This window comes from Crocodylus porosus, unplaced genomic scaffold, assembly GCF_001723895.1.
Source record: "Crocodylus porosus isolate Cpor-Errol unplaced genomic scaffold, CroPor_comp1, whole genome shotgun sequence".
Classification (NCBI taxonomy): domain Eukaryota; kingdom Metazoa; phylum Chordata; order Crocodylia; family Crocodylidae; genus Crocodylus; species Crocodylus porosus.
The window spans coordinates 56,983,379-57,000,104 of NW_017728943.1; the positions used below are offsets into that span (position 1 = coordinate 56,983,379).

At 42.4% G+C, this 16,726-nt stretch overlaps 1 long non-coding RNA gene across 1 annotated transcript in view; it reads right to left on the reverse strand.

Moving 5' to 3' along the window:
- Nucleotides 1-14,515, reverse strand: part of LOC109319664 — a 166,634-nt gene extending 152,119 nt beyond the window's left edge. Inside the window, exon 1 of the long non-coding RNA XR_002103580.1 lies at nt 14,392-14,515. This is a non-coding gene — a long non-coding RNA (uncharacterized LOC109319664). The remainder of the gene's footprint in view (nt 1-14,391) is intronic.
- Between the last annotated feature and the right edge of the window lie 2,211 nt (nt 14,516-16,726).

A 16,726-nucleotide genomic window follows, 5' to 3' on the forward strand; every position in this document is an offset into this window, starting at 1 on the left:
TTACCAGATTGGTGAGGAAAGGGAATCCCAAGTCCTCCAAGCATCTTTTGCCCTTTCAAAACCCCTGAGCTAGGTCACTGCCAGCTAGCCTGTCACACTTACAACCCAATTCCCTTAACACTCCCATGGGCATTTGATCCCCAGATTTTTGAGGACAGTGGAATCCTTTCTACTGATTTCAATGAAATCTGGATCAGGCCAATGGTACATGGGCAGCAATCTACCCTACACTAACAATACCAAAGTAAACATTTGAGAGTGTCCTAGAGGTATTTTCCAGTGTATCTATTATATGCTTTACTTCTCCTGTGAAAGTGCTACAAGTAGATTTCAAATGTGCATGGCCAGATAATTTTTCAAGCCTCCTCGGTGTTTGGTTTAAAAGTGCTTAACTTGTAACAGCATGCTGAGCAAAACAGCAATTTCCTGGACAGAGCATTTATTTTCCAGATGGCTTCAGTAACAACAAGATTTAACCTGTTGTTTGTGATACTTAGGAAGACAGTGACATGATGAGCTCTCCCAAACATAAGCGGAACTATTTAAGTTAGGAATATATTATCTGTCTACTCTCCATTTCTTTCTCTTGGACTCCCTTTTGTCATCCTCTTCTGCACACAGTTAATTATCTGGTCAGTTTTAATCCACTGGAAATTCCCTCAAAGTCCAGAGGAAAGTACTAGAACAGTACTCTTCTCTTGCCTAAAGTTCAGGGGTGTTAAATGCATTCCACTATACTGTGTGCTAGTTCTTTCAATAAACAGTCCGAAGTCTTCTGTTGTGATAAATGACTTGGCATTCTGAAAAGATGGGTCAATTTTCCTCCAGGAAAAGTATTCTGATATATTGGCATTGAGACACCATCTCATAGCTTCGCTTAGTGATATATACTAAAACCTTCTAAGCCAGACATGAGGACTTATATCATATATAACATATGGACTTCATCTTTTCCCCTTTCCTGAGCTTGCACTCTCCATATCCCTCTCCCCCTGCCCCGAGCTATGTGCAGGCAAACTCTCATGTTCATGCTAAAACTTTGCTGGGGCAGCTTAAAATAAACAAACTAGAGATAATGCTGCCTTTCTTTCCAGCCAGAAATGCTGGTTTCCTGCTTAAATGCATACCTTTGATGATGGTTCACTGGCAGACCTTGCCTTAGGTAAAAGAAACACAATTATACAATTTTCAACTAGGCTGTTTTTCCCCTTAAAGAGAAATGAAAACCAAAACACAATCCTACCTCCTTAGGAGCATTCATTTGTGCAATTAACATAATTTTAAAGCTTTACTCTCATTTATAGTAAAAAGAAAAAGAAATGGTCCTTTGAGTTTGTTTACATGAAACAAGCAGACAGCAATCTAGTTAAGTACATATTTAGAAGGTATGTATTTGCAATGATTAGGGCCATAGAAGCATCCAGGGAGATAAAATGTGTTAATAACATATGAAGTACATGCTTTTTAAGTTTTCAACAAGCAGTGTTGTATAGAAAAAAAATATTAGTATAATAATAAACAAGAAGTTACTGGGAAGGGCCAGCTAGTTCCACTATGAGGGGCCTGATTAGCTCATAGGGAGACTGTTCAGTCACAGGATGTCTTCAGATTTCTTGATACTTTTTTTTGGAGTGTTATCTGTTCTACATTCATACTATACACAGAAAAAAATAAATCACCCTTTTATCCCCCTGTGCTTCCAGCTTCCAAAATGAAAAAAATGTACTGCATTCACTGTTGTATGTGGTCTAGTTCTAGAAACCAGTCTCCCAGACTTGAAGTTAGTCATATGGAAGAGCTGGGATCATTTAGTATTAAATGCCCATGGCTCAGCAAATTGTAGTAACTACTTACTGTCATAACAGAATGGAAAGAGTGGGTGCCAAGCAGATTTTGATGAGCAAGATTAAATGCAAGGCTACAGAACGTGTACAATATAATAACCTAACAACTTCATACTAGTGGACCCTGAAGAAGTTTTCTTTTAGCCAACAGAAATATCATTTTATGCAAATGTCATCCCACTGATGAATTTTGAGATATCACATTGCAGATTCATTAGGAACAGTGTGACATCATTGGCTAGGTACAGATGTTACACTTCTTGCACTTAATGCTTTACAACCATAACAGAACAGATGTTCATGGCACACAAGGCACTTTGAAAATAGCAGATCCCACTCTAAGTTAACCCTGGGTGGATTTGTACTAACCTAAAGCCCTTTCTGCATAAGTACATTAGTTTGAACATCTGTGCCAGATCCTATTGAGGGTTAATTTAGAGCACAAACACAGCCATCCCCAGTGCTTCTCTAGGCTTGGGTACAGCTCATTTCCTCTGCCCGAGCAGCCAGGGTGGCCCCGCCCCTTCAGCTGTCACTGATCCTAGTCAGTGACAGCCTCCAATCCCAGCCCCCTTGCACAGCCTGGTGGGGGAGGGTTGGGAAAAGTGGGGGTTCTGTCCCCAGAGCCACCCCAGCCCTGCAGTGTGCTGTAGCCCAGCTGGGTAGGTAGTGCAGGAATAGCCACTGCCAGAGAGGGCCTGCTTCCAGGCAACACCCCGCACCCCTACAGCTAGTGACTGTCAGCAGCAGCTGGAGTGGGAGAGGGTAGGAAGGGAGCCCCTCCCCACCGGCTGCAAGGGCCCCCACAGGTTGCTGACTTGGGACCTGGATGGGGTCTGGCCTGGGCCCACTTGGTGGGGGGGCTCCATTCCCACCCTCTCTTCATCAGCCGATTCCTTTGCCCTTCCCTGGCCCTGCAGTTCCTGGCATGGAGAAAAACTAGAGAAGCCCTGCTCTGCAGTTTTTGGCCAAGCAACCTACTCCAGCTTTCACCATGCCAAGAACTGCAGGACTGGGGGGCAGGGAGGGGGAGGAAGCCTCTTTGATGTGAAGGCCACCCCACAGCTTGCTGGCTCAGGGCAGGGTTGGGCTGGGTTCATGTAGCATGGAGTCTCCCATCCCCCCTGCCCCAGTTCCTGATGCAGAGCTCAGCAGCAGCTGTTGGCTGCTGCTGTCAAGAAGCTGGGGTGCAGGAAAGTGAGCCTTTCTGCCATGAGGGCCCACCTACAGCTTGCTATCTGAGGACTTTGGGGGACTGGGCCAAGTCTCCATGATGGGGGGGGCACTCCCTTACCGCAACACAAGCCTCTTGACAGTGGCAGCCAGTAGTGGCAGGAGGGGTAACCCAGCCTGCTATTTTCCTGTACTGGAAACTAGGGTCAGAGGGATGGAGCTTCTACATTGTGGGAACCTGGCCTAGTCCCCCCATCCCCTCCAAAAAGACTCTAGCTAGCAAGCAGTGCAGGGGGCCTCCTTTCCATCAGCTGCAGCCGGCAGTGGCAGTGCAACTTCCTTGTACTGCTTCTCACGGTGTTGAGAATTGTGGCAGTGGGGGTGGAAAAGGAGCCCACCCCCGCTGGGGAGGTGGGGCTCGGTGCCTGCCAGCACAAGAAGAGATTGAGGGAGCCGAGATCTAAGTCCAGAGGATTCACCATCAGTCCCATGGGACGCCCATGCCCACTACAGGACAGGGAGGTCTGGGTGAGGGAGAGCCCCTACCCTCCATTAATGCTGACCTCGTGAAGGTACACCTTGAGAAGCTGGATACCTTCAAGTCACCAGGCCCTGACAATCTACACCCCAGAGTACTCAAGGAGCTAGCGAGCCTCATAACTCAGCCCCTGGTACGGATCTTTGAGAACTCCTGGTGTTCTGGTATAGTGCCTGAAGACTGGAAGAAGGCCAATGTGGTGCCTATCTTCAAGAAAGGGAGGAAAGTGGATCCAGCTAACTATAGGCCCATCAGCCTGACTTCTATCCCGGGGAAGATCTTAGAAAAGTTTATTAAAGAGGCCATCCTTACTGGACTGGCTGACACCAACATCCTAAGGGATAGCCAGCATGGGTTTGTTGTGGGTAGGTCTTGCTTGACCAATCTCAGTTCCTTCCACGACCAGGTGACCTATCACCTGGACAAGGGAGAAGAGATTGATGTCATATATCTTGACTTCAAAAAAGCCTTCAATCTCATATCCCATGGTCACCTCTTGGTGAAACTGGCCAGTTGTGGCCTTGGGTCCACCACGATCCACTGGCTGGAAAATTGGCTCCGTGGTTGGACCCAAAGGGTAGTAATTGATGGAAGTCACTCATCATGGTGTCCTGTGACCAGTGGGGTCCCCCAGGGCTCTGTTCTTGGACCCATATTGTTCAACATCTTCATTAATGATATGGACATTGGAGCCAGAAGCGGACTGGCCAAGTTTGCCGATGACACCAAACTTTGGGGCAAAGCATCCCCACCTGAAGACAGGAGGGAGATCCAGGATGACCTGGAGAGGCTCAGCAAATGGGCGGATGAGAATCTGATGGTTTTTAACACTGAAAAATGCAAGGTTCTCCACCTTGGGAAGAAAAACCTGCAGCATCCTTATAGGCTCAGCAGTGCTATGCTGGTTAGCACTACGGAAGAGATTTGGGGGTCAACATTGACCACAAGATGAACATGAGCCTGCAGTGTGATGCTGCGGCTAGTAAAGCAACCAAAACACTGGCTTGCATCCATAGATGCTTCTCAAGCAAATCCCAGGACGTCATTTTTCCCTTGCACTCGGCCTTGGTGAGGCTGCAGCTGGAGTACTACATCCGGTTTTGGGCTCCACAATTCAAAAAGGATGTGGAGAAGCTTGAGAGAGTCCAGAGAAGAGCCACACGCATGATCAGAGGTCAGGAAAACAGACCTTATGACGACAGGCTGAGAGTCATGGGGCTCTTTAGCCTGGAAAAGCGCAGACACGGGCACTCTGATGGCCACCTATAAGTTTATCAGGGGTGACCACCAGTATCTAGGGGAACGTTTGTTCACCAGAGCGCCCTATAATGAGGTTGAACAGTCATAAGCTACTACAAGACCATTTCAGGCTGGACATATGGAAGAACTTCTTCACTGTCTGATCCCCCAAGGTCTGGAACAGCCTGCCATCAGAGGTGGTTCAGGAACCTACATTGAACCAATGTAGTCTACAGTCAAGAGTAAATTGGATGCTTATCTTGCTGGGAACCTATGACCCCAGCTGACTTCCTGCTCTTTGGGCGGGGGGCTGGAGTTGATGATCTTCCGAGGTCCCTTCCAGCCCTGATGTCCATGAAATCTATAAAAACCATGCCTCCTGGTTTCCTTATCTTCCCAGGGCCCCCCAGCACTCCCTGCTGCTGGGAGCCTTCTGTCATCAGCTGCAACTCCTCCTTGGTCGTGGTATAGGTGTGCAGGGTGGTGACAACCCTATCCCTTGTGAGAATGAGGGGCAGTTCCTCATAGAAAAGTATGGTGTGACTCCTGCCTCTGGGGGCCTAGTTGGAAAGCCTACTTGAAGTTGGTCTTCATCCATTTGGTTTTGTCCCTGGACTGCATCCAGTCTTGGTGATGGCTCCTGTGCTCTCATTGCTGTGGCAATCACCCCTGTTGTGGTGTGCACTGCAGTGCTGCTCCTGGGGATCCTCCTCACACAAGATGGTGATGAGAGCCTTCATCTCCTTGATGAGGCCATTTCTGTCCCTGGCTGTAAGAGGCAGAGGAAGATGGGTTGGGCTATGCTAAGGTATTGGGCAATGCCCATGGAGCCTGGGTGTCCATGGATGGATCCAGATGTCACCTGGTAGGTAAGGACCTGGCCAAGAAGCTGTGGATTGGGGAGCATGGGTCTTGGTGGTAGCACCCTCTCACCCCAACTGGGTCCAGGTCCTATCAGGTGTGTCCTGAACTCCAGAGGGACAGACTGGAGGTAGCCATATCCTCGCAAGCCCCAAAATTTCCAGGGGGATCCATCTGCTGACCCCAGCATAGTGGATCACCCCTCAGGCCCCCTTTCCAAGGGTATCCTACTACTGGCAGCAACCACACTAGCAATACCCACTTATGCTCTGAGCTAACACAGTTCAGGTATCCGCACTGACTGGGTTAACCCCCCTCTCCACCCACAACTCCAGATTCAGTAGGATTATCTTTCTGCTGGCCCACTCCCACCTGTCTTCTCCCTGGATCCTGCATGATCCTGGTCTGTGTTGGAAGTTGGATGCTTAGGACTGGATCTTCAGTTCTGGGGTATGGGGCATGGGGTCTGTGCCTGAGTCTTGGGGCGGGGGTTGGTCTATGTCTTTGGGTTTATGTGTGGGTCTTGGGGCACTTCTGGATGTGGTAAAGGAGTCTGGCTCAGGGTCTTAAGTGCCCAGAGGTCTGGGTCATGTGAAGGGGACACAGTTACCCCCTGTTACCCTGAAGCTGGGAGCACAAGGCAGGGCTTTCTTGGCCCCAAGACAGCCAGGGGTAGGGTTTGCTCCAACCTGGCTGGAGCAGTGGAGTGCAACCCAACTGCCAGAGTGTCTCGCTGCAGGTTAGGAAAGGCAAGAATAATGCATGCTGGCATGCCAGAGGTCAGTAGGTAAACTTATATTGATAGCAGAACTGTAAAAGCATTCATTAAATCAGTTTGACCCCTATCAGACTAAACTTAGCCCTTGTCAAACAAGGTTTAAATTTCCACCATGTGTGCCATTTTAAGTATTGTGATCACTTGCATAGCAAGTGTTTCTATCAGACTAAATGTGATTTTATCGATATAAATATATTGCTTGCAGACACCACTTGGGTACCTTAACTGAGACCATTTGCCCTGATATACTACCTGGTGATGAATAGAAACACTTATTTGAGATCCTTTGTGTTTCTTTGACAGAATATGTACCTTACTTTAGGTGATGAGGTTGATAGCTCACTTCATATTCTAGTGGGGGGATTTCGCACAACCCTGTCTCTTAATGTTTCTACTGAAGCCTGGCACAAATGTCAGCTCTTTTCCCTGTCAGGGCTTTCCTCCAAACCTCTGTTCAGAGCATGTAATTTGGGGACATTTCTCCAGTCTTCTAAGCTTTTTCAGGCAGTATTATAGATTGCCATTACACATAATAGGCTCAGTTTATCCCAAGTGTAACTTCACTGAGATGATAGAATTTGGCCCAATATCCTCCACTGCTTGGGCAATTTGTCTTGCAATCTTTATGATAAATAATGCCACAAATCAGAGGAAAAATAGAATGGCTGCCAACATGACTACACTTATTATAGGAAAAGATACAGACTTTGAGGAAATCACAGGGTTCTGTTTTTATTTTGGTTAAGTAGAATATTGCTTTCTGTCAGATGATTTCTTTCTTTGACATGATGGAACAGTCTTTTGGCATTAATGACTATAGACGTTATCCTGCACTGTGGGTGTGGGTAGGGCCACTTTTGGAAGAAGAATAAAATGACAAGAAAGACTTCATGCTAAATCCAATGGGAAAGTGATCAAAACTAACTACAGATCACATCTTTATGAGACAAAGCTAAACACATGAAACCTTTTATATCTTTGCCATCACACTAAGCTTTAAAAAAAACCTGATGAGTGTGCTACAAAAACAAATTAGTATGGGGAAAAAGAAGGTCTTTTCCTAACTATGGGCCAGATTCTCCACTGTTGTGTAAAGTAATTGTAAAATGCTACCAAATCCAAATGGTAGGCTTTAACACACATTTTGGATAGGTGGCAATGGCATACAAGACTGCAAAAATATTTTATCTAATGAGTAAACATGGTTGGGCTCATTCTCACTTACACTAAGAACCATATGTGTACTGCTCCAGTATAGTAAAGGAATCTTATCAAATTGTAAATTATAGTGTGATGTTTTCATAGTTCCCTTTCATATCTTTTATAACTGAGTCATTCCAATGGCTTTCCCCACTGACAGATTTACTGTGGTATAGCAGTAATTCAGTACAGTCACATGGCACTAGCACTTAGCATACAGTGTGCAGCAAACTCTGCAATTTAGCTGCAGTAATCAATGCTCATTTATCCAATTGGATGATGCTGCCACTCAGCCTCCTTGGCTTCTGAATGCCTCCCAAGCACTGTTTCCTCTGGGCAGTGGCAACTTTGCTCTATACTTAAAAAGACTAGTGCAGCATTCACTTTGAAGAATTGGGCTAGAATTAATATATAGTCTTTTTTCTGTAGATGTGAGAAAGTGTTCATTCAAAAAGAATGAAATAAGTGATGAATAATGGAGAACAAATAGTGAACGTAAGATAACAGAGAAAAGACTAATGATCGTTATATGCAAGTATAGGTATTTATAGCAGGTTAAACTCATGCAGCTAGAAGGGGCCAAAATGAAGCATGTATACTACCAGTCCACAGCTTTTGCTGACCCTCCATGCAGGAAAGAATGACCCCACAAACAACTGCCATTCTCCCAAAACGTGTTGCTAACAAAGGCAATGAACATGAGAGAACAGAAGAGCCAGTTTGAATTAAGATGAATGCCCTCAGACATATTTGTAGCAATTAGTCTGTTCTTTTTTCCAGATATATGAAGGAGAGTCTTTAAAAGCAAAGCACAGTTCCTTGGAAGATGAGTCTGCCTGTATCCAAGAGTGCTCTGTGTCACCTTAGTCCAGCTGCTATGAAATGAAAATTTGAATTTGGAAGAACTGAAAAATGGTAGGTATGAACTGGAACTTACCTTTGTACCTGACAATCAGTAAAAACACATGATTCTGTCCTAGAAGTATAATATATATGTATTACATACATAACAATCTAATGTAGTATACAAATGACATACTGCATAAAGCAGATGTGTGTGTTGTATACATTATATATACACATGTTCACACACGCACATATATATGTGTATACATGTATATGAGTGGACTAATGTTTGTATATATCCATATAACTTGATGGAGGCCTATAATCAACCCGTGTTTTATACTTAACTTTGAGTTGGAAAAGGTTCGTCCAGCTGATCAAGACAAAAAAGTGGCTCATAAAATTCCCTACTGAACTTAATAACATATATTATCCTGTTACTATATCGTAGTTTTAAAATATATTCTGAATACTCAAGGAAACCCTCAAGGAAATTAGCCCTTTGAACTGCCTTGGAATCATTTTGATATGCTTATTTTGAGTCTGGTTAGAAATTCCAATCTTCTTTTTTTCATAATTTTTTCCTTACTGTCCTTTATTACTACTTTTCTCTGTCCCTCCATTAATTTTGAATTACTTGGTTCCTGAGACTGTCAGTACTACTGAGCACCTGACTCGTGGGCTGTTACTGCTCAACACAAAAGTGCAGGATTCTCTTTCTTCTTGATGTCAATGCGTGTGTCTACATGATATTCTTTACTGAGCAGTAGATTAGTTTACTGCGCAGTAACACATCACTGTCTATATGTGTTCACATTTACTGTGCAGTTAATCAGTATACTGAGCAGTTAGCTATTACCTATAAATAGAGGTAGTAAACTTACTGTGCAGTAAAACACATGTAGCCGGTGCTGGGAGCAAATTTTCTTCCGGTCAACCTAACCAACAGGGCACCACAGGGGACAGGGAGGTCTCTGTCCCTGGTCCTGGCACTACTCAGCTCCCCCGCTCTCCCCTGGAGCTGAGAGCTGATCAGGGCCAGGATTGGGAAGCTCTCTGCCCGCTGCCCCTGCTCCTTGCATGGAGCTGATTGCTCTGGGGAGTGAGCAGGGGTTGGGACTCCAGCCCTTACTTGTTCCCTAGAGCAACCAGCTCTGCACAGCAAGCGGGCTGCTCTAGGGAGCAAGCAAAGGCTGGATTCCTAGCCCTCACTTGTTCCCCAAAGAAGCCAGCTGGATTTCCTGCTGCATGGAGCTGGCTGCTTTAGGGGACAAGCAGCCAGTTACATATGGTGCAGAGCTGGCTGCTCCAGAGGACAGCGAGGGCTGGATCCCCCCTCCACAGCCAGCTCTGTACCAAGCAGGACAGCTGCCAACAAGCCCTCTGCCTCCATGCTCAGCAGGAGGCTCACTCACAGCTGCCCCATACCTCAAACAGTTCTCAGAAAACCCCTGCCTGGCTTGCTAGCAGCTATGTGTTCAGATGTCCATGGGGGGCAGGGGCTGCTCTCTCCTGGCCCTGTGCACATCAGGTCCCAAAGTACACAGGGCCATGAGACAGTGCTTGGGGTCCGTGCCCACTGGAACCACCCCATTCCCCTTGCCAGCCCCCAGGTTAGTGGGGGGAAGGGGAGAGGAGAGAGGAAGTGCCCCCTTGCTGTGTAGTGGGACACAGCAGGGTGGGAGCCAATCTGTTTCCAAGAGGGAGCATGTGCAGATGTGTTCCCCTGTATGTTTACTGCATAGTATTTTTACTGCACAGTAAGCCTACTTTGAATTAACAGCATGTGTAAATGTGCCCAATGAGGACTGAAGAGAGGAAAGCTTGCACCTAACTGTCTGTCATGCAAAAATGACCTTCTTGGAAATGACCTGCATTGTAACTGTAGGAAGGTGATACATTTCAAAAGTCTTACTATTTCTAGGAAGCTTACAAGTGATGGCTTCACAACTAATGACACCTAAATTGAAAATATAAAGAAACTATTTGGAAAAAAAAAATTTTGCTTCTTTTTTACTGGGAATCATATCACCACTAGTGAACAGAAAGAGAATGAAAACTCTCAACCCAAGTTTAGAGGAAGTGAAATCAGTTTTGCCTTCTGAGAATTGTGTGTCATGGTTTTAATGAGGGGTTTCCAATATTTGGGTTTTTAAAATAAGCTGCTAAACAATACAAAAGAGAGAGCAAATGGAGAACAGCTATTTAGAAATAAGTTATTCTTGATATAGATTTGAGGTAAGTTATGATAAATGACTAAGAAGCAGTTAGGTAAATTAGTCTGTGCAGAGCAGTATATGACCATGGTTAGACTATTTCTAGTACTTAAAGTGGCTCATATAGAGCAAGCTTCAGTATTTCTATAGCTACATTACACTGTGTTGTGTAGATGTACCCAAAACTGGTACCCAAAGTACTGCATACAGGAGAAACAAAGAGAGCACAATTAATATAGTCACGTTTTGTACAGCAAACACAATAGCTTCTGCTAATATGTATGCTAATGCACAGTAGTATTCAATTAACTAAAACATAATAGCCTACAAATCAAAAATGAGGCTAGGCATGAGGAAAAATACTTAGAGGAATTAGCTATTAGGATGATCAAGGGCCTAGATGGATATAAGACACATGTCCTCATATATATTATATATATTTTAATTAAAGCAGTTCCCAGGCAGCCACTCTAATTAAGACATGACACTGTGGTGTTTTAATTAGAGTGGCTGCCTGGGAACTGCTTTAATTAAAATGCCCTTCCCCCAACCTCTGAGCACATGTATAGGCAGCCTAAGAGATTAGGTAAAACACTTGATGACCTAACTGTGATTTACAATGGGATATTACCATTACAGGGTTCTAACAATATAAAAAGAACTTAAAGCTGATATAATTATAATGCATTGTCATACTCAAGTCTCTCTTTTTATCTTGCCAGACTGTTGCTAAGGTACTTTTGCATAAAATGAGAATTAGGTCTTAGCACAGTTCATGGCCATTCTCTACAAAAATGGAGGAAACCTTTTTGGTAGGTGTGCTACAAAGTAGCCCCATACCTGCCGCTTATCCCCTTATTTCCCGTGCCTGGTCTGCTGCTCTGTTTTCTGCTTCTTTCCTCTTCTGCCTGTCCCTTCATCTTCTGCCATGTGCCAAACATAGGGTCTGCCTGTGCCACTTGTGGCATGCATGCTGCATGTTGGTTACCCTGGAAAAACAAAGAGGGCTCGTTTGAATGATGCATATTCCAAATGATTTTTATTTTGTCTTTTTCCTCTACTACCCTTAGTGCATTTTGAAGCTGAGTGAGGTTTAGTAATTTTAAGGGCATTAAAATGTTCAGCCACATCATAAAACCATTACAGAGCTTTGCACAATTTACATTCTTGATTAAAGACAGAAAAGTCAGGTCAAACAAAATCTGAGTCTACACAGACATATATGGAAAGAAACTTGCTCAATACATGTCTATTACCAGCTGATATTATCCAACAAGCAATAACTTTACAAAACAAACAATAAGTTTATCCCAAAAATTTAAATAAGACAGAATTATTTTTGTGAAAAATAAAAATAATAGGCAAACATGAACATTTGTCAGAACAAAATGGCCTAAAATTCCAGACCACTATTGGACTTTTATGATCAAAGTCCAACAAAGATCTTTTCCCTAGAGAAGTTAAACATGGGAGTGGCATCTCAAGGCATTCCACTTATGACCAACTGATGAGTTGGTGAGAGGAGACAGGGAGTGGAGGAGAAATGTCATGCTAACACTGACTGTGGAAGACAACAATTCTCATTTAAAGCTATATAGCAAGAACTGATTGTTCAGTATTAAATATTCTGATTATTCATTTTTAAAATTATGCATAAATACATTTGGAATACAAGTGACACCAATTGTGCCTGAAAAATTATATTTGCATGTAAAAAATGGGGAACTGCACGTTAAATTATACATTTGCACATGCAAAAATGTTTGCTTAGACATATTTTTGTTTGTGCAGCAACATTTTCAAGAACATTTGCAAACAGTTTTTCAAGATGTGTTCTTGAATGTTCTTTGGCTCCATGACATGAATTTACTTTTTTTTGCAGACTTTGTCAGCTGCTGGTTATTTTTTGCTTAGATATATGATCTCTAATTGTGAATGTTAGCAAAATCAGTTACAATTAGAAGACATAAGTTTATATATGGAGGTGTCTTATTTCACAACAACTCAAAGGAAGTTCTTGTATGTGGCTTGTTGTGTATGTGGCTGCACATACACAACAAGGTTGAATTTAGCAACTATACATTTGTACCATCATAATCTGGTCCAACATGTGCAGTATAGATTTTTAATTTCAATAGATGATCCTAGCTCAAAATAAGTTGCATTTAATATAGAAAATGTCTCTGGAGATTTTTTGCAGTTTACTATTAACTAACAATTTGAAATTAGTCTTCTAAAAGACAGTTCCTATTTCAGCACTTTCCCTTATAATTACCAAAGGTACAAAAATATATTTCTATTTCTTCCTTTATTTGAATAATATTTGTTTTTTTCTTTTACTGTAAATGTTCAAAAGAAGTGATGGAATTCTGCTGTTTTATTAATGGTTGATTTAGTAAATTAAGTGCTTGTACTAAAGCATCTATTTCTTACTGTATATAACATACAGTCTAAACAGTCATGTATTACCATTGGAAGAAAGCCAAAAACTATACAGTTCACTTTCACATACAAGAACTCTGGCTTCACTACAAAAAATTAATATAAGGTTTTTAGATGTAATTTTGCTTTACAGTTTTGAAGCATTTAAAGAAGACAATGCCAAATATGATTTTAACAAGAAGCAAACACAATTCAACCTAATGAAGGCTTTATGACAAAACCAACTTACTGTCAAAACAGTGTAATTAGAAAAAAATTTCTAATGCCATAAATGACCAACTATTAAAAATGGAGGAAGATTCTTTCACAAGAAAATCTGTATTTCTAAAACATGTCCTGTTCTGAAAATGGAGCAAAACCAAATGAAATTTTCAAAGTTTCCTGTGAAATAAACGCCAGGAAAAAATATTTGGGATTAATCAAACTATGTTTTGTTAACACTGAAACATCTCAAACTTTTTAAAATGTTATCTTATATAAAATTTAAAAAACTGAAAAAAAGTTGTTTCAGGAAGGAAAACTGAAACACTCCATCCCCCCCGTTTATTTTAATTAAGCTTTAATTAAGTCAATATATTTCTATGAAAAGTTCACATTTCAACAAAACAGTATTTTTAGGTGGAAAATATTCCATCCAAACTTTCCGACCAATTCCAACAGGTACTGCTGTTCAGAAATTACATTTTAATAATCTCATTTTATTAACTCTTTCACAGCTAACATTGTACTGTTTAAGCACTATCTTATGTGGCTTGTTTGACTTGATATACCTGCTACAAGGGATACTACCAACTATGAATTTCATACATAGAGAAAATTGAGTGAGAATACTGCATGCCAATGCCCAAGATCTAAACTTGGTTTTTAGTAATCAGATGGTTAATAGAGAATATTTTGGTAGCAACCAGTGGAAAATGTACTATATAGAAAACCAGTAAAGGAAAACTGTTGGTTTTAATAAAAGACTAACATTAATGCATTTTATCAAGAGGTTGTCTAATTTAAATGGATTTTGGATGCAGGTTCAAATTACACGCCAGCTCTTGGTGGGGTCTGTGGTGGCAGCCAGAAGCTAGTTAGAAAGGCACGAGGCAGGCCAGGACCTCTCATCTCTTGGGGTGGGGGGGAACTCAGCCCCCTGAGCCCCACATATTTTGAACCCTGCTTGGATGTACTGTCATTTAACTATGTACAAGTTTTGGACAATTTTTAAAAATGTGTGTTTAAAAATAAGCTCTTAAATTTATGTGGAACCACTTATACAAAAAACCTAATTTTAAGAGGTATTGAGGAATCTGCAGTTCCCATTGCCTTTAAACATGCAGGTTTTCAAATGATGGCCACTTTGCAGGATGCATCTATGAAAAGGGTTCTGAGGAAGAAGAATTAACATTGAGTCCAGAACCAAGATGCAAGGATATATCAGAGCACTCTGAACCTTACTAACAAGTGGCTGTGGTATTTGAAAAAAAGATGCTGGTACTACTGCATTCTAAGTGCTACCATGGCTGGCTTTCCTCTCACGAACTGTCCCAATAAAAAGGATAACTTACTGGATTTTTTTTTAAATAAAGGAAACATATCAAATGTGTTCTCATTTTAAAACCTATAAACAAGATACCTTTAATCAGACTGGTTTACAAATTAGAGATTACAAGCATTCAGTCCCCTTGAGGAATAAAAATAATCAGGATGATGACACGTGATTAGAAAAAGGCCACTCTGTGCCAAGAATTTTAATCTACAAGCAATTATTTAAAGACAGGAGAAGACAGCTGTATAAGATGAAAGAGGTAAGATAATTAAGGAATAACAAAAGAGCAGGAAGTTGTTTCTACAATGGACCATCAATGCTGGCTTGTAGGTTTGACATGTAAGTATGTAAAAATTTGAGTAGGTGAGATAAAATTAAGTCAATTGTTTTCATTTTATTTTTCATGCTACTATAAGCATATATCACCCTGTAAATACAGCAGTGTGAATCACTGTAACAAATTAAGTGATCAGATAAGAACTGTGCCCATCAAGGTCTTCACCTGCTTATTCTGAATGAGGCATTGAGCCATAACTTTTAAAAGACCATAGTGTTGCATAATATAACTTGTGATTGAACATCTCTTCAAGTCCAGGAATTCCCAGCCAAGAGAGATGTCTTAAAGCACTGAGCCATGGTCCAGATATTCCATTTGTAAAGGATCTAGCCAAATAAGAAAAACTCAAAGCCTTGCTGGAGAACCCTTTATCTAACTCGGTAAGTCAAGATGCTTTCTACAGTCCTAGGACTCCAAATGATGGCATCAGCAGAATCATAGTTTGGGACCATCCCTCTCGTAGTGGATGAGAGTAAACCATGTCTGCCCTTAACTGAAGACCAGGGACCTACTGAATTCATGGTGGAAGTAGAGTAGGTGGTGACTCCTTTAATCATGCATGTTCCCCTGCATGCACCTTGCACCTTGCCCTGTGTCTTGCTGCTGATTAACGGATGGCCCTACTGCTCCCTCCTGATCAGCAGGGAAGCTATAACCATGGTTTTAAACACAGCATCATTTGTGCCTCCCTGCCAGTCAGCAGCAAAAGGCAGGACTGTCTGGGGCCCCTCAACCAATCAGTGGTGGGAGGCAAAAATGGTGCCATATTTTAAACTGCAATTTTTGCTTCCCCATTGATTAGGAGCGAGCTACAACTGGGGGCCCCTGCACCAAATGGTGGGGTGGGGGACCCTGCAAGATTAAAAGAGCCACAGAGCACCCTACGTCTCTCATTTATTTGGTAGATCACTACTGAAGACATAAACTATGTCTGTTAGAAAACCTGGATGGGACCACTCAGAACTTATTAGTGCTGTTCTCAGCTTAGATAAGTCACAGCTTAGTGACTAACTGCAACTTGCCCATAGCATGCCTCTTCCTGCTGTCACCAGAAACAAGAGAAGGAGTCATTGATCAAAGCTGTGATTTTCATGTAGCACTACAGGATGCTGACATTAAGCTACTAGTGTAGAAATATGCCACTATCTTGAACTTGCTAAAATCTGCTTGGCCATTAGAAAAGTCTTATTTCTGTAAAAAGATCACACGTCTTTGAAAACATATGACATGGAAAGAACTATAAATGTAGTGTCTGATCATTAAAATGGGAGGGCTGGGGTGTTGCATGTTTAAAAACAAAATAAAAATAGTGGATGTGAAAGGGAGTGAGAGTGCTGCTGGGTGACCACCAGCTTGCTCTCAGCTACTAGAAAAAGAGACCTGAGAAAACATTAGTAAACAGTAATTCATCAGCAAGATGAAGACTCCACTTATGCTCACTTAGGCAGGACATAAGCTGGTCCCTTCAGTGCATTAAACTATTCCTTTGGCATGCCCTTCCTGGCACCATCAGTTCGTAGTTTCAACTTGCATTGAAAAGTTACTGCTCATTTTACAGTGACTGACAAGGGTCAACATTTTCACAGACATTAGGGCTGGAAGGGACCTTGGAAGATCATCGAGTCCAGCCCCCCACCTGAAGGGCAGGAAGTCAGCTGGGGTCATAGGATCTCAGCAAGATAAGCATCCAATTTACTCTTGAAGGTGTTCAATGTAGG